Genomic DNA, 16,103 nt, shown 5'->3' on the forward strand with positions numbered 1-16,103 from the left:
TAGAGGGGCTGTGGCTCCAGCCCCCTGCTGTTTGCTTGTATTTGGTGCCCATCAAGCAGCATCCCTGTTCCCATCCCCAGCTGCCTCAGACCTTATTGACAATGGTTCATTGGTGCTAACAATGCTGGTGGAGATGAAGCTATCACCTCCTTGGCTATCCCTGCTCGTGGGATGGACACCACCAGCAGGTTCACGCAAAGACAGCTGCCCTGACCACAGGGTGCTGGGGTGAGCAGCTTCTGAGCCTTTGCCAGCATCATGGGGGGGTTGAAGTGTGACCAGAAGGCAATGGGCCCTTAGGCCATGGTCTGTGCTGTAGACATTTCCCTTGGAACCTGACTTGTATAAAAGAGGAAGCAGCTGTGTTGTGCACCAGCTTTAAAATTATGGCTTTCCAAAGTGCAGCCAGTTCTGGGAGTTTAACCTTGGAAAGACTGAGGCCAGGCACAACTCTCAAAGGAAGAGAAACAGCTTTTGATATTGCTTCTTCTGATGGACACAGAGGAGCATTTCTTGCACACTTTACTCCCTCCTGCTGCTTGATGAATTCAGGTGTAGAGTCAGATCCACAGGGAGGCTGTCACCAGGAAGAGCTTGGCCAGTTTGCAAGCCAACACCTGAAAACAATGCTGTAAAGTAACAAACCACCTCAGTTCTTGAGAGCAGTTCTCCCTGTGACCAGACATTCTTCAGCAGAGCTGATGGCAGGCAGGCACCCAGATGGGTAGCACAGCTGAGAAAGTAGCTCAGAGTTCATTGACAAGACATCAGTGTTCAAAGCCTGCATCCTCTCTCCTGAGCAAATGCGATCCACAGGAGTTCACAACATTGAACCTGTGGGACTAGAGGAAAAGAAAAATTCTCTCTTATACCTGTTTACTGTCTGTCTAAAGGGAGGCCACCGTGCTGTATTCTGCCAACCATTCTTAAAAAGACCTGGGCAAGGTGACCTTGCCATGCTGCACACAGCACACTGGAGGGATGCTGACAGCTGCATTTGCAGTGATCATCCCTTGAGGAAAGCATCCGTGCTTGCTCCTTATGCTTGCAGGTTTTCATACTTGATTTTGGACTATGGTTAAAGCACAGGAAGCCAGTTTTGGCACCATTTCCCAGCTCTGCCACAGCTTCCTTGGACAAAGTAGGTAATATTTTCCTGCCACCGTTCCCAAATGGAAATATTAATCAGTCTTTAATTAACCTTGACTATGTTGTTTGTTTATCTTGTAAGCTATTGGGAGAACAGTCTTTTCTCACTTAGTAGTAGACTGCTATCTATTTCTGCTCTGGCCCTGGGATATTGCTACAGGATAAGTACCATAAAAAAGAACAGGACGTTTCCTCATCTGGTGTCTTTGCCATCATGGCAGTGTCACCCACAGTGGAAATATTATCACTGGCTTGTTGATCCATGATTTTGACTAAATTATGAATCCCAGCATGCAAAACAGGAGCATTCAGATATGCAGTTTGGCAACATCTGTGTTACTTATGTTTAAAATAGGATTAAGAGGAACAAAACACAAAGTATATCCATGAAAAAGCCAGCTTTCTTCCCCAATGCGTTAGAAATTTTTTACATTACAAATAGTATTTTCATTAGTTTTCTAACTGTAGGCAAGTAAAATGCTTTTTATTTCTCAAGGCCTTCACTTAAGGGAATCCGCATGACAAGTTGAGAATACGTATGGAGTTTTTAAATTGGCGTTTTTTTTCCTGTGAATGTAAGTAATGAAGTGATTGTTTAATGCCTTACTTTAGGAAAACAAGGCCTGTTCCTTTTGGCTGTTACTTTCCCTCTATATTTGGTTGTGATGCAGTCAGAGATGACCAGAATTGTAAGCAGTGTGATAAGTTTTCTGAGACAGAATTACAGTTCTGATCCAAAGGGGCATGTGGTTTTGGATGGGAATCATGGATGATTTTAAAACACCTATTTAGCACTCCTCCCAAAACATAAAGAGAATAGAAAGAGATTTAAATGTGCCCATGCTGTTAATACTGTGGATGTTTTCTTCTGGCTCCAGTTGTGCTTCAGGAAGAAATGAGACATGTTTATCAAATGGAGGTTTACTGTGGGACAGGCAGATCTCTGAAGAGCTCTGATGTACCAGACTTGTCATCTTAGTTTTTCATTTAACATATTTTTCCTGTCTTTGTGTTCACACACAGCTGTGTATATGTCAAACACACTTTGGTTTTGCTTAATTCACAACAAACTGTGCCACAAGCATCTGGTCCACTTTTCCTCTGGCTTTGTGACATGACTTGGGAAAAACTGCAAAAATCCCTGTTTTTTCCCCTTTTGTCATCCTGAAGACTTGAGTGATAATATTCCTAGTGAGTTTGTGAACCAAGAATTGCTGTAAGCTAATGGACAGTGATTTAAACTCCTGGCCAGCTGTCCCAAGCCACTGCTTCTTGCTCTGTCAGAGTTTCAAGGTATTGGCATTTGTGTTGGCTTCCTTATCTGTAGAATGGAAATACTACTTGCTCGAGTTTGAAGGGAGGAGCTGCGTTAACACCTACTCTTTGCATGGAACAGGGAGTCCAGAAGCCATCAGTCAAAGGTGTATTTTTCAAAGGGGCAGGTCCACTAAAAGATCCAGAGGCCAACAGAGCTGGCTGTTTCCTGCTTGCATTTCTTGCCTATTGGCCATGACAAGACCAACACCATAGCCTTTCTCAGAAGGTTCCCCATGACTTGAAACCACATGCAGCACCAGAGGTGTCCCATCCATCTTTTTTCCTTTCTCTGTTTGAGTGTGGCACTGGAAGAGACAGCACCAACTGCCAAGAGCCCCCAGCAACTCTCCCTTGAGCTTTCAGAGAAGGGCAGTCTCAGACGAAGTAATAATTGCACTTCCATCCTGTCTCTGTGTCTTGGGTCCCACACAATCTGCTGTTCTCACAAACATCGGTGTCGAACTGAGATATGGGCCATGATTTTTGTGAAACTGCTGTTTGAGTACCTGCTTCTTTAAATCAGAGAACCCTTTTTTTAAAAATGGGTTTGTCTTCTGCTAATTTAGACTAATGTCTGTGGAGCTAAAGATGAGGTCTTCTACCTCAGTCAACTCAGCTAGAGCCATCACTGGGACTTTCTTCTTATTTCTTCTATTTTGTAAATTAGCTCTAAGAGAACATAGTAATGCACTGAAAGTTGTTTAAATTTTTATAGAAGTATGAATTTGTGAAAGATTCCATGCGAGCTCCTGGCAGTGGGGTGGCTACGTAGAGCTCCTCACTAACAGCACTGCTCTTGCCCTCAGGTTGTGAGGGAGATGCACAACATCCCAGTTTTTCACAAGCCTGCTGAGGCCAAATAGTTGACTAAACCTTCATTAGGTTGTGCCTGAGTATGATCTCAATTTGTAATGCACTGCCACTGCCAGGAACACATGGGTTGTTATCATACTGGTGTCCTCTATCTGGGAGGTGAACATGGAAAAAGCAAACCAAGTTTGCAATGAACTGTGCTGGCTGAGGGTTGAGATGGGTGTCGACAGATGCTCTCTAGGTTGTGTTTCCATACTGGCATTAATGGTGATGCTCCTTAATCTGTTTCACTTCAAATTTTAGCTCCTTTTCACCAGCCTTTCTTATTGCATGTCTGCTTGGTCCAACTCTTCTCAAAAGCCCTTCCCTCTCACCCCCAAAGTTATTTAGGAATTTGGTGGGAAGCTGAGCCTCCTCTCCCAGGAGATGGTGTAAGCTGTGCTTGTGCTATTTGTGGGTTCAGGCCATGGCACAATCCCATCAGATCTGTTGGATGAGTCCTCCTGAATGCAGAATAGTTACCATATAAGCATGGACCCATTGATGCCCCTCTGGGAACTTTTGGCAATGTGGTAATTTGATTTTTGAGGTTTTGCGTCATCTAAATTATCCAAAAGATATTTCAAGAGAGAAAGGGCATTTTTATGTGAAGCAGGCATAACCTTGGCATCTGGCTCTGTCCCCTAGATCTCTTAAGGATTCCTTTTAACACTGTTGTTTATTTTCAGATTACTAAAAGCTGGACTGAAAACTGAACCTTACCCTTAATTCTTTTGCCATTTTGAATCTAGCAAGATAAGTAAGTGTTGTTTTACATAAAAACTAAGCCTTAGCAAAGTAGACAGATTTATTGAATTATCTCATACCAAAATGAGTGTGTTTCATTTCACTTCTTTTTTTTTTTCTTTAAGCAAGATTTTTTTTTTTTTTACTTTTTTTATATCTACTGATGCCATGGGGAAATAGCTGCATTGGCTATGAAGTAGAGAGGGCACCACACATTGACCGCTCCAATCATGTGCACAGTAAATAAGTGCAAGAGACTCAAGGATCCTGATTTTTGAATAGGTAATACATTAGAAGTTAAGCTGTTGCAAAAGCACAAAAAGACTTTCCTCAACATTCATAAATTCTTATGCTTTAAATTAGATATAAAGTAGTCTCTTTTTTTTGTGAAACGATAGGTCTTAGCAGTGCCTAATATTCAGTTCATTGCAAATAGTATGAAATTTCTACATATTCACTGCATATATTTTATTGCTGTAATGTGTGGTTCTCCCAAGCAGAATAATATTTTTACTTCCCTGAATATACTGTGCAAGTTAAAGGTCTCAGATGTATTCCTTTAAAATGGCAGTTCATTCCAGCTACGTTCCTGCTTTATATCAGTACTTGATTCATTAAAAATAAACATAAAATACAATGTCATCCTTCTTAGTTCTGTATTCAAGCAGTTGGCAGCCAAATCCTGAAACCCAGAAAGGGTTCTCTATTCACACTTAGGCTCAGAGCACACATTAGCTGCAAGGTACTCCCTCAGTGGTTTACCTGTGTGCTTCATTAAGTACATACCGCCCAGCGCCAGCCTGTCCCAGTGCCCGTGTGTGGCAGCCCCAGCTGGTGGCAGGCTGGCTTGTCACAGCTGTCCCCAGAGTACTGCAGGGACTCCTGGCATCATTTCTGCTGCTCAGTAAGCTCCCCAAATATGTGAGGGTATGTCAGAACCCAAGGTGTCTCTCAGACACTCTTGGATGTTCCGGGTCCAGGGCAGAAGCCTCTGAGACCCTGGCAGGCAGCCAGAAACCCCTGTGGTCTTGAGTTTGACCCATGGAACAATTTACCAACTTTGCAGGAAGAACAAGAAATCACAAAAGTTTAGATATTATAATAGAAGTAATCACAAAGTAAAAGGTAGGATTTTTGAGTGCTGTACAGGGTGGGTTTTAGGCCTTGTACAGAGGGGTCTGAGTTTTGTACATGGGGGTCAGAGGTTCTAAGATGGAGGGATTTGGGCGTGCCCTGTCCTCCTTCTTTCTTCTTCCTATTCCCCATGTTCTTGGTGGTGTTGGCACTCACAGATTGGTTTAGAGTAGAAAGTCACTGTTCAACATAGGTAATAGGCATTGGGGAAAAACTATAAACATCTAATACGTAATGTGTGATATAAAAGATGGCACCCCTCGAGAGACGGAGACAGAGACGAAGGAAGACGAAGGGGGACGGAGAGAGATGCAGAGGGAGAAGGAGTCAGGGACAATGTCAGGGAGTCTGTGTGCCTTGAGATAACATGCAATAAACTGCCTTGAGACCAGACGACTGAAGACTACTGAGTCTTTCTTTGAAGGCACGGGTTGGAGGAGAGACTTTACCACCACCCGGAGTCACCCCAATCTGGGGGAAGGCTCCGGCAAGGGTAGAGAGGGATTAATGAGTGCTTGGTGCAGCGGGAGATGAGGGAAGCCGAGGGTGAGGAGGATGCTGGTGCACAGCACACAGGGGTGTGGAGGGGGGCACCCCGACATTCAGTGTTACCTTCTGCTCCGTACCTCTGCAGGAGGTGGCCGTGCCTGTCTGCCTTACACTGCAAAGGCGTGCATACGATCCCTCCCATCCCCCAGCACATCTGGAGCATGAGCTGGGGAAAAGGCATGGGAGCCTTTCACAATTCATCAGCACATGATCGCCCCTGAAACATCTGCCTCTCAGCTGAGGTTTGGTTGACTCTGAGAATTGAAGGCTGAAGCAAAAGAGAAGATGAAGTGAAGGCTTCCAAGCAGTTTTCTGCAATACTTGATTTAGCAGTGTGCTGATGGGATGTGTCAGAATAATTTCTTTTAGAGTGTTTTAGGAATGTGCCTCGAAGTGTGAGCTGTGCCAATATCTTTGCATTTAATATGTGAGCGTATGTGCATGTGAGACATGCTTGGGTTAATTATTTAAATCCTAAAATGTTGGAAGCCACTCCTCTGCATATGTACACATATGTGCTCACACACACACGTACACACACACACACACACACGTACAGCACACTTGTGTTAATTACTTCAGCCTAAAAATGCTAGAAGGCACGCCTTGATTCCTTTTTTCATCTTCTCTTTTTAAATAGCAGATGTTGTTAAATTTTACACCAGATTGTAAAATCTGTTCCAAAGGATCGGTCTGAAGTCTTAACATCTCCTTCCCCTGCTCCTCACTTGCTCTCCGAAGTGGTTGCAGTAAAATCCCACCTTTCCGTTTACTTTGTAGATGTTTCGCCAATTCGTAGAGGGGAAACAAAGGTGTCACTTTGTTTGTTTTTGTGGAAATCCTTTTCTGATTTTGATGGGCATTTTACTACAGTATCTAGTTGGAGACACTTAAGAATAAATACTATTGACGGAGGCAGTTGATACAAAATCCTTCCTGACTGTTCTCTCAATAGCTAAAAACAAGTGGTGTTTTACCTACCAAAGCGTTATTAAAGGAAATTCAGTCATAGCAGCTGCTGTCAGCAATATGCCTTGCAATCAAATGAGAAATATGGTAGATACTCCAAGACATGAGAGAACTGCCAAGGCTTATTGCAGAGCAAAGGGCTTTTCAATAAATGTTTTCTCTGAAGAGCATCAGATTTCACTCACTTCTCACAGCTCAGACATGCCTTGGCAATCATGATTAGCCTCATTTGGGCCTGTGGAATCTATTATTTTATAGCTAGTCTCATAGCTGGCAGGGTGACAAACAGTTTATTCCTCTTTGGAGAGAGATCGGACTGAAAGACACAGAGTTTTAATTCAGTGCTCTCCCACCTAAGATATTTTTCCTTTCCCACCTATTGCTTAAGGCAAGACATCTAATGTTTGCCTGGATGGCTCTGTCAGGCTTTTGACATCCCAGATTTAGCTGTTTCCTAAATGAGGACAAATTTTTAAGAGTCTTCAGGATTTCTTTCATTTTAAAGTCAGGTAAGGAGGCAAAAAATATATTTAAAAAACCCATACAAATAATAATTATTAGCTACATTTGCCATGTGATATTCCTGTGCATTTGAAATCCCAAAAGAAGGAACAAGTGGGGTGGTTATCCAGGTCTATTTACCTGACCCAGTTACAATGGCTGAATGAGCAAAGAGAGTAAGACCTAGACTCAAACTTGATTACAAGAGCTCTCTGGGGTTAGATTTTACCAGACAAAGTTATTTGTTTCCCAAACAGCTGTTTTGTTGTGGGTCTTTAACCATTCTGTCAGTTTGTCTCTCCATACCCTGTCTCTGAGCACTCCTGGGCTGAGCTGGCAGCACTGGGAATTAGATGTACATTCCTGCCCTGAAAAACCACGCTTAGCATCCCTGGAGCATCAAACCTTGGTGCTAGCACCTCTTGGCCCACCTCTATGTGCACAGAAGCCTTTCTTGATGGAGGGGAGCAGCATCTTGATACCTTGATACTCAGTTTGCCCCCAGACCTTTTTCAGAAGGGTACTATTAAACAATTGTTCTGTGGAAAAGCTCAGCTATCTTCTTCTTCTTTTTTTTTTTTTTTTTTTTTTTTTTACTAGTTTAGGCTTGGAGCTGTAAGTAATGCACAGATGCACATGCCTCTTCTATTTTATAAAGAAGCTTAGATCCTGGCTGAGGTGTAATTCATGTCTGTGTTGGGGAGACTGGATGTCTGCATCTCGTTTGTCCTTCGCTGCAAAAGGTTGATGGGTGCTCAGCATCTGGCTCTTCACTGGCAGCAGGAGGCAGCCACAGGCAACAGAACAAGGGCTGCAGAGTCAGCCCTGCAGTGCTTACCTCCCTTTCTGGAGCTGTGCTTTTACTTTTTACAATTTTTCTTTGTTGTAGGAGAATGATGTCCAGGTGGCTGATTCTGCTGTAATTTAATGGTGGCTCACTCATCTGCTGTTGTGCCGGAAACAATACAAGGCCAACTGCCAGGGAAAGTTTGGCTGAATGACCTGTAGCCTTAATTGAATTTTGCACAGTACTTGTACTGTATCCTTTTTTTTTCCCCCATCTTGTGCTTGCTCATCTTGCTGCTTCTTTTTACATTGGTGGATTTCGAAGGAAAATTCTGGTGCCCAACAAGTTGAGAGCAACCTTTCTATTTGTGAGGATAGTGAGTGGTGGCCAGTGCTCTTGACAAAGACTTTGAATAGCATAAACAATTTTTTTGTTTCCCAAATTCAGGTATGAATTTGTTTTTCAGGTCTCTTTATCTTTGAATAAATGGTGCTCTAAGCATAAAATCTCATCTACAAAAGAGATTTATACACATTAAAAAATCAGATATTCCTTCTGAAGATGAACTTTAAATATAACAATTCCTGCTGTTTCTTTTCTTTCCAGTGCAGTATATTTCAGGACTCATTATCTTAAGTGAATTATCTTTACTTGAGAAAGAAGTATTTATCTCTTGGTATAATACATTTAGAAGTGCAGCACAATCACATTCAGTATCTGCTGAAGCTGATTAAATGTCTGCTTCTTCACAGAAGCCAGTCACTGTGACTGCCACCTGGAATAATAATGAGAGGAGAAAGGCAAAGAAAGAATAGAAATTATTCACAGAATTTCAGGAAATTCAAATGTTTGCAAAATCGTTGAGAACCAGCTCGCTGTTTGCTCCTTTTGCAGGGCCAGGCACACAGCATGGATCTGTATAATCTCAAAACTCAGAATCCCTGAGTTTCATTTACTTTCTGCTGGAGAGATTTTTTGTTCTCCCTTTACAAAATATTTAAAGGCATAATTTTTTTGTGTGCTTTGGTACCTAAAATTAGGAAATGAGGTAATCACATTTAAGCTTATAGAAAATTTGCCTCAAGGGGACAGTGCCATGGAAAAAAATTTGTTATTACTTGGGTTTTGTGGGAGAGTCCATGTGGGAGCTTGAGCCTCTGATGCCAGTCATCCATTATATGAATGTCTTAACAAAATGAGGGCTTTCTCCCAAAATAGCCTGAAGTTTGATCTGTAATACAAAAGGCAATTTTGTAGGAAGCCATAATTTTTTTCATCTCACAGAAACCTCTAGTGGACAAGACTTAATGTATATTAGTGTTTTCCTGGGTCCTGATGACTTTTAAGTTACACTGACAGGTGTTTTAACATTAATAATCCTTAGTTTTATTTTAGTGAACATCTATTAAACTTAGTTATTATGTATTAAAAAGCAGACTGAAAGCACTGACATTTTAAGGAAGCCCGAATTAATGGTTTGAAAGGTTTCACAAATTTATCAGATGAATGGAAATCTAAGGAGGAAAAAAAATCCACTTACGCAAAATGACAGCTTTGATTTCTGCAGATCTATAGATACCATATTTAAGGATCTAATTTAGGTTGTGGTTCATGAAAGCACAGATTATTGACATTTCCAATATCTGTACTTCACAGCAAGATTAATTAGGAGGTGATAATTTCAGGAATGTGTTACATGAAGCCATTGTAGCACAGAGTACTCATAGAGCACCTTTGTTTACTGGTGCTTCGATATTATAGGAAAAACGTAATCTGGAAGTTAAGCAAGTGAGATTATTCCTTTCTTTTATTAAACAAAGGATTAACTCTTCATTTGCTGTAAAATGCAGGCATGTCTCCTGTGCAATAAATCCCATTTTCCCCCCAGTTTTATAGGAGTCTAACATGCACACATAGTTACATACAGCCAAGAAGAAGAAAGTACTCTGTTTATTGAGACCTTAAAATAATATTACAAACTAAGTTTCTCCCACCACTGTAGTAATTTCAACCTAAGCAAACTTTAAAGCTTAGCTTGTAGAATCATTTATGTTTGGTGGAGAACTCCATCAGAGAGGCTCAAGGTTGATTGTTCTTTCATAAGAGAAATTGTCAGCCACAGGGATGATAATTCATGGCGATATACTTGATAAGAATAATTTCTTCATTCCTCTGGCTGGAGAATGAAAGTCTGAGTGCTTTACATTCAAGTGTCAGGTTGCTCTTGGACCAAAAATTCCAGTAATGTTAATGGGGTCTGTTCTCCGTTTAAATGTGTTCTAGAAAACCCATCATGTTGAGGAAAAAAAGAAAAATCAAAGTAAAGGAAGACTTGGCGGCAAAAAAATGGAAAAATAGCATTACTCTTACGTATTTGTAAAATACTCTCAGAAAACCTAATTTTTCCATTCTTTGTGCTTGCTCCTGAGCCAAGGTTCAAGAGGTTTTCCCCCATTGCAAGTTCAAACTTTTCACATTAAAAGCTCAGAAAATGAGTGTTTCACTGGGACTGACAGGACTGGAGTTTAGTTGTGACTTGGGGACAGCTTGATGTGGAGGTTAGGGACAAAGGCTGGTCATTGTGTCTTCTGTAGAGAAGATAGTTGCAATGGAGGGTGTGAACCCAAAAGACCATTGTATTGCTGTTTGGTTTCCTTTGCCTAGAGGCAAAATATCTTCTGACTTTCTGCTGGTGGAGCTTGCTGCAGTAGATGTGGCTGTGTTCCCATTATCAAGGCACTTGGGGTCTGGTGACCGCCCACCTGCGCTGCAATGAGACCCCAGACTTTCCCAGAAGGAGTGGGTGGATGAGAGAAATGGTGCCATATACTTTGTTTTGTGTCTGTGCTGCACAGAGTGAGTGCTCAACTTGGCTGTGTGGTCTCTTTTTTCACTTTAATTATGAGTGGGGAGAAGAAAAAGAATCAGAGATGGGTACTTCTGCAGCATGTTGAACTTCAGGTTGCCAGAGTGTGTCATATAAATGCCAAGCTAGCTCTCTTAGCTTTTCTTCTGCTAAACCATATATGGAGGTTGAGTGGGTTTGAAATGCAATTTTTTTTTTCCCAAAAAGTATTTTCATGTTTTAATGAGGCTTTGAGCGACCTAGCATAGCTGAATGTGTCTCTGCCCATTGCTGGGTGATTTTTAAGGGGGAAGTGGATGGTCTTTAAGGTTCCTTCCAACAAAAACCATTTTGTGATTCTGTGATTTTCATTCCCTGGGTTTAGGCATATTTATTTCAGGTCTGCTGCTGCCCTGAATTTTCAACGTGCCTCTTGTTTTTTTTACTGTGACTCCAGAACTCAACCATGCCTTCAAAAAAGAAGAGCACTTTCACCTGTGAGCAGGCTCTACGTGGGTGTGCTTTGTGGTGCCGTGGTAGATTTGGCAGCTTCTGAGACATATTCCAATTCAACCTAGGGCCCACAGATGGGGCTGTGTGTTAGGGAGAAACACATAAATTGCTTTTCAGCTTCACCTGCCTATGCATGTGGTCAAGTTGGTTGTGGGTGTGAGATACAGCAGCCATGTCTGGCATGGAAAACACTCTCAGCATGGCTGAGAAGCTGCAGCTTATGCTTCTAAGGTCAACCTCAAAAACCTGGATTTTTTAGCCCTTCTGGTTTGTCATTAACTATGTGTTTAGTGCTGAGTGTATTAATTATTAGTCTGAGTATATTAAATCAATCAGATCTGTGAGGGACAGGGGCAGGGAGTGAATGTCACTTATGCCACTATTAAATATCTGCCTTGAAAAAAGAAAAATTAGACAAACAACTAGCAAAGTACAGGGCACACATTTTTGCACTACTTTTGCAATTGCCTTTTAACATTCCTCTACTCACATTTTTTTCCCAGGAGTTTTTTGCTGCTGTTGTGTGGGTTTGAAGCAGTGCCTGGGAGACAGCTCTCTATAAGTCTCCACCACCGTGTGCTTGTGCCTTAAATAGTTGAGTGCAATTCAATGTGGCGATAAGAAAATGAGCAGCTAATGTTGTTCAAGTGTTAATTTTGCCAGAGTGTGCCTCAACCCAGCAATACTAAGAACAATTAATTACTGCTTTTGTGCGATTTCTCTGAACAGGTAGAAGGAGTCTGCTTGGGGACAGGCTGTAGTGGCTCATGATTGTATGTTGTCCTCAGTTTTCCTTCCATCTGGAGAATCATGAGAAAACCAGTGTATGTGGAAAGTCTTGTTAGTAACTTCCCTCAGACACAGCAAGTTGTCCTTGATTTCCTTTTGACTCCTGACACTGTTGAAGTCAATGGCACTGGCAACCACTGTAGAGAATCAGGTGAAATACCCTTGTTCTCCACCCATGCAGTGACAGCAGGAATGGAAGACCTCACTATAAGAATAAAAGTTGTGTATGCCTGTTTCGTTTCTGTAGATCTGTGTAGGTACGTAGGGTGCACCCTGTGCCATCATCAGTACTTAAATTCTGTAGACTGGTACAGGCATTACAGAGATGTAAAATTGTCTGTAGCTGGGCAAAATTTAAAAAAATTCTACCAGTGCTTTATGAAGACAGTTTTGTGGTGGTATGTTGTATAACTGAAGGGATAATCAGATGCTAATTAGACCCTTTCTTTTAATATTGTTCAGTGATCTAAATCCTCCAAGCTTCTCATGGAACCTGTCTGAAGAATATGGTGCCCCAATGTAAGCTGAGTAATTATTAAAATTGAAAAGCATTAAGTCTTAAATTAGCAGAGGGAAAATAGGTGTTTGTGACACAAACAATGGAAGCACCATTCAGAATGTCACCAAAACACATCTGTGTTTGGAATTTTAGAGCTGGATATGGCACTGAGTGTTAATGACACAAGCTATTCAGGATAAGGGTAATCACTTCAGGTCACTCAGATCAGCTGGTCACAAATAAATTATCTCCTCTAGAAGCTTCTCTCTCCCTGATTTACAATATCACACTGTTGTTTGAGTGCATTACAAAAGCTTTTGCACATTTGGAAATGTAAATTACTACCTTCTATGCTGCCAGAGGTACTGTATACCATCAGCCAGGGGAATCAGTGTGAAGCCATACATTTGAAGATCTGTAATGTTGCCTTCTCGCTTTTGCCAGGGACATTTAATGCTTTTCTGAATACCTTACTTAACTGTGACCAGCCACAACCCAGGATGGGGAGAACAAGTGGTGTGTGGGTTTCTCCAGCTGCTGTGTCTGGAGCCTTTTAATCTTGCTGGCTCCTTCCCTTGCAAACCCAGATTGCACTCAAATGCATTGTCTCTGATCCCTAGAGCCCTGACAGCCACATGTTGAAAACATTTGCCTTTAACCTTATCCTGTTATGAGGTAGAAAGGAGCCTGAATCAAAGCCCAGGTAAAAAAGGCTGTTGGAGTTTGGAAACACTCATTATGGGAGCTGCAGTTGGCTCCAGCTGTATGCCTCTCTGGATAGGGACATGTAGATCCACATGTCTAGCCAGAGCATTTGCAGCCCTACCCTGAAATTGTCCTTCCTCCGAGCCTGTAATTTCCCATCCAAATGAATGAGACTTTTGAATGCAGAGTTCTGCAATGCCAGCACCAGAGGACACTTGGCAGGTGTCTTGGTCTGGAAGGAGCTGGAGTGAACTCTGAGCAGCAAAACCAAAGCACATGTGTCCATCTTTGCATTCCTGTCTCACTTCTCCTAACAGGGATCTCTCAGCTGTCAAAGACATCGTGGTTTGCTGGCAAGTTCTCACTTCTCCCTCTGTTATTTCATGGGGCCTGTCTTCTCTGACACCTTCAGGGAAGAGGCTCCATGGAACCAGCAAACCACAGGGCTGGGGGTGCAGAGGCTGTTGGGTCACCACCATGCTGGAAGAAGTCAGGGACTGTGCCACAACTACAGGAGGCTTTTGGATGAGGATCCCCAAACTTTCTTGCAGGAGGTTGTTATGTATAGAAACTAGTACTGAGCATTCAGGAAATAATAAGTGCACTTCATTTATTTATTCCACCTGAAAGGGGCTTTGTCCAAAGGGACACAGTCTCTTCAGCAGAATTATGATGCACGATGAATAATTCATACTAAAATATCCAGCAAGTTCTGGGGTTGGGCTTTTAAAATAGTGCTTACATATTTTTGTCTCGTTAACACTGTGAATCTTCGGGATCATATTTATAAGTGCTACAATGTTTCCAGTGCTTTTTTCCAACTCTTACTAAAGTGTGTTTCTCCAAGACAAAGGACAGGACTCTACGAACATCCACGGATGTGCTTCATTTGACTCTCCTAAGTTTTTTTTTTTTCACGTCATAAGTTAATATTCTCCTATTTTAGGTAGGGATCTCTGTTTTACAGGATTTTGGCAAAACATATGAAGATGTATATTATATAAAGTTTCTCCCTGGAATTTTTATTCTATACATAAAGCTGTATCAGTCATATTTCACTTAATGGATATTTCATTTTGCTCTATGAAACTAGTCCGAGGTTGCTGCTGACAAGGTAGAGTCCAGGGGGCTCATTACATCCCAACTGTTGGGCTTTTTTTTTTCTTCTGCCAGATTTTTCTCAATTTAAAATTTATCTGTATTTTGTTCAGCTTGTGTGCATATTATCCAGTGTATATATCAGAGGAAAGGTTTATATATATATATATATATATATATATATTTAAATGTTCACATACCAAAGTAAATTAATAAATGTTCCTTTTCTTATGAAAGAGGTAAAGAAAAGTACCTGGCCAATACAGTACCATTAATCTATTCTCTTTTCTCCTTTCTCTCTTTACCTCTCTCTCTACAATAGAAGTGGAACAAAAAGGTAATTAAATACCTTTCAAATTATATATATATTACTTATGTATAGGCTAAGTTATTTAACAGTTTAACGTTTTAGTTGAAATACTTTGTCATTAATTCTCACTACCTTTTTGTTAAAGTTTATTTAGTATCTCTGCTGCTCAACTTCACCAGATAACTCATATTTGCTGAAAAGTTTTTACCAGTGCCACCTTTATTTTTTCATTAAATTTATATTCAAAGGCTTAGATATCTCAGTTTCCTGCCCCAAAGAATTTGGAAGGTGTGCATACATATATGTATGTGCATAAGTATATCTGATTATGGCATAAAAGCCTCTTGGGAATGGCACCCCTTTTTCAGCAACTCCATGTGGTTACTTAGACTCCAATGGATCTATATCATTTTATACTGGTTATTAAATCTGATTTTCCTCCCGTCTTGCTCTCCAGACAACATTACCAATTTCTGAATTTACAAAAAATAATCAATTATGCTCCAAGCAGGAAGTGTGAATGTGGGATCCCATCTTGCCAGCCCCGTGCTGCCGGAAGCGCACGGTGGGATACTTCTTCATGCCTCCCTGCCGCCCATCCCATCGTCATGGTCACTGTGCCTCTCGTGGATCGCGGAGATCAGCGTTCCAAATAACCAACCAATATTCTCCCACCGAAGCGTATGCAGCACCTCCAGGCCAGGAGGGTGCTGCTGGGGATGGCAAGGGCCAGATTTGCTCCGCAGCATCCCTCCTTTTGCCTCCCCATCCAGCTGGCTGGCCCCTGGGTGATGGTGTTCCCGTGGGGCCAAGGTCGGCCGGGCAGTGGCTGAGCCTCTTCCCAGGTCTTGGGCGTTCCCTGGACCCTGCCAGCCCCCCCTCCCGAAGTCTGAGCAGCAAAGCATCCCAGTTAGTCAAACTGCTCCTCTGTGCTCCTCTCATGTAACAATAGAAGGTATATGTTTTTAAGTTTGAATTACTACTATATTTAACAGGACATTTTTTAACTGATTAAAATCTAGACATTGGGTTCCTCTCCAGTAAACTTTATTCTTTTCCTTCCTTCTTTCCTTTCTTCCTTTCTTCCTTGTCTTTTCCTTTCAGCATCCATATGTCATTCGTTTTTAATTGTGTGGACTGCATGTTTCATGTGTCCTGTAGCAGCTTGGAAAGTCTCATTCCTAGTTATACTCCAGATGGGTGTTCCCCCCCAACACTCCCTTCGCTTTAAATGCTCTTCTGAGTTGCTAAGGGATTCACCTCTGCTTTGCTGTTGGTATCCTTTAAATATTTAATATCGCTTGGGCTGTAAGGATGGGAATTTCTTTCTCTTATTTCC

At 41.7% G+C, this 16,103-nt stretch overlaps 1 protein-coding gene across 2 annotated transcripts in view; it reads left to right on the top strand.

Moving 5' to 3' along the window:
• ADGRL3 (adhesion G protein-coupled receptor L3) overlaps window positions 1–16,103 on the top strand; it is a 479,733-nt gene that overhangs the window by 300,314 nt on the left and 163,316 nt on the right. The window lies entirely within an intron of this gene.

This window comes from Vidua chalybeata, chromosome 4 (assembly GCF_026979565.1).
Source record: "Vidua chalybeata isolate OUT-0048 chromosome 4, bVidCha1 merged haplotype, whole genome shotgun sequence".
Classification (NCBI taxonomy): Eukaryota; Metazoa; Chordata; class Aves; order Passeriformes; family Viduidae; genus Vidua; species Vidua chalybeata.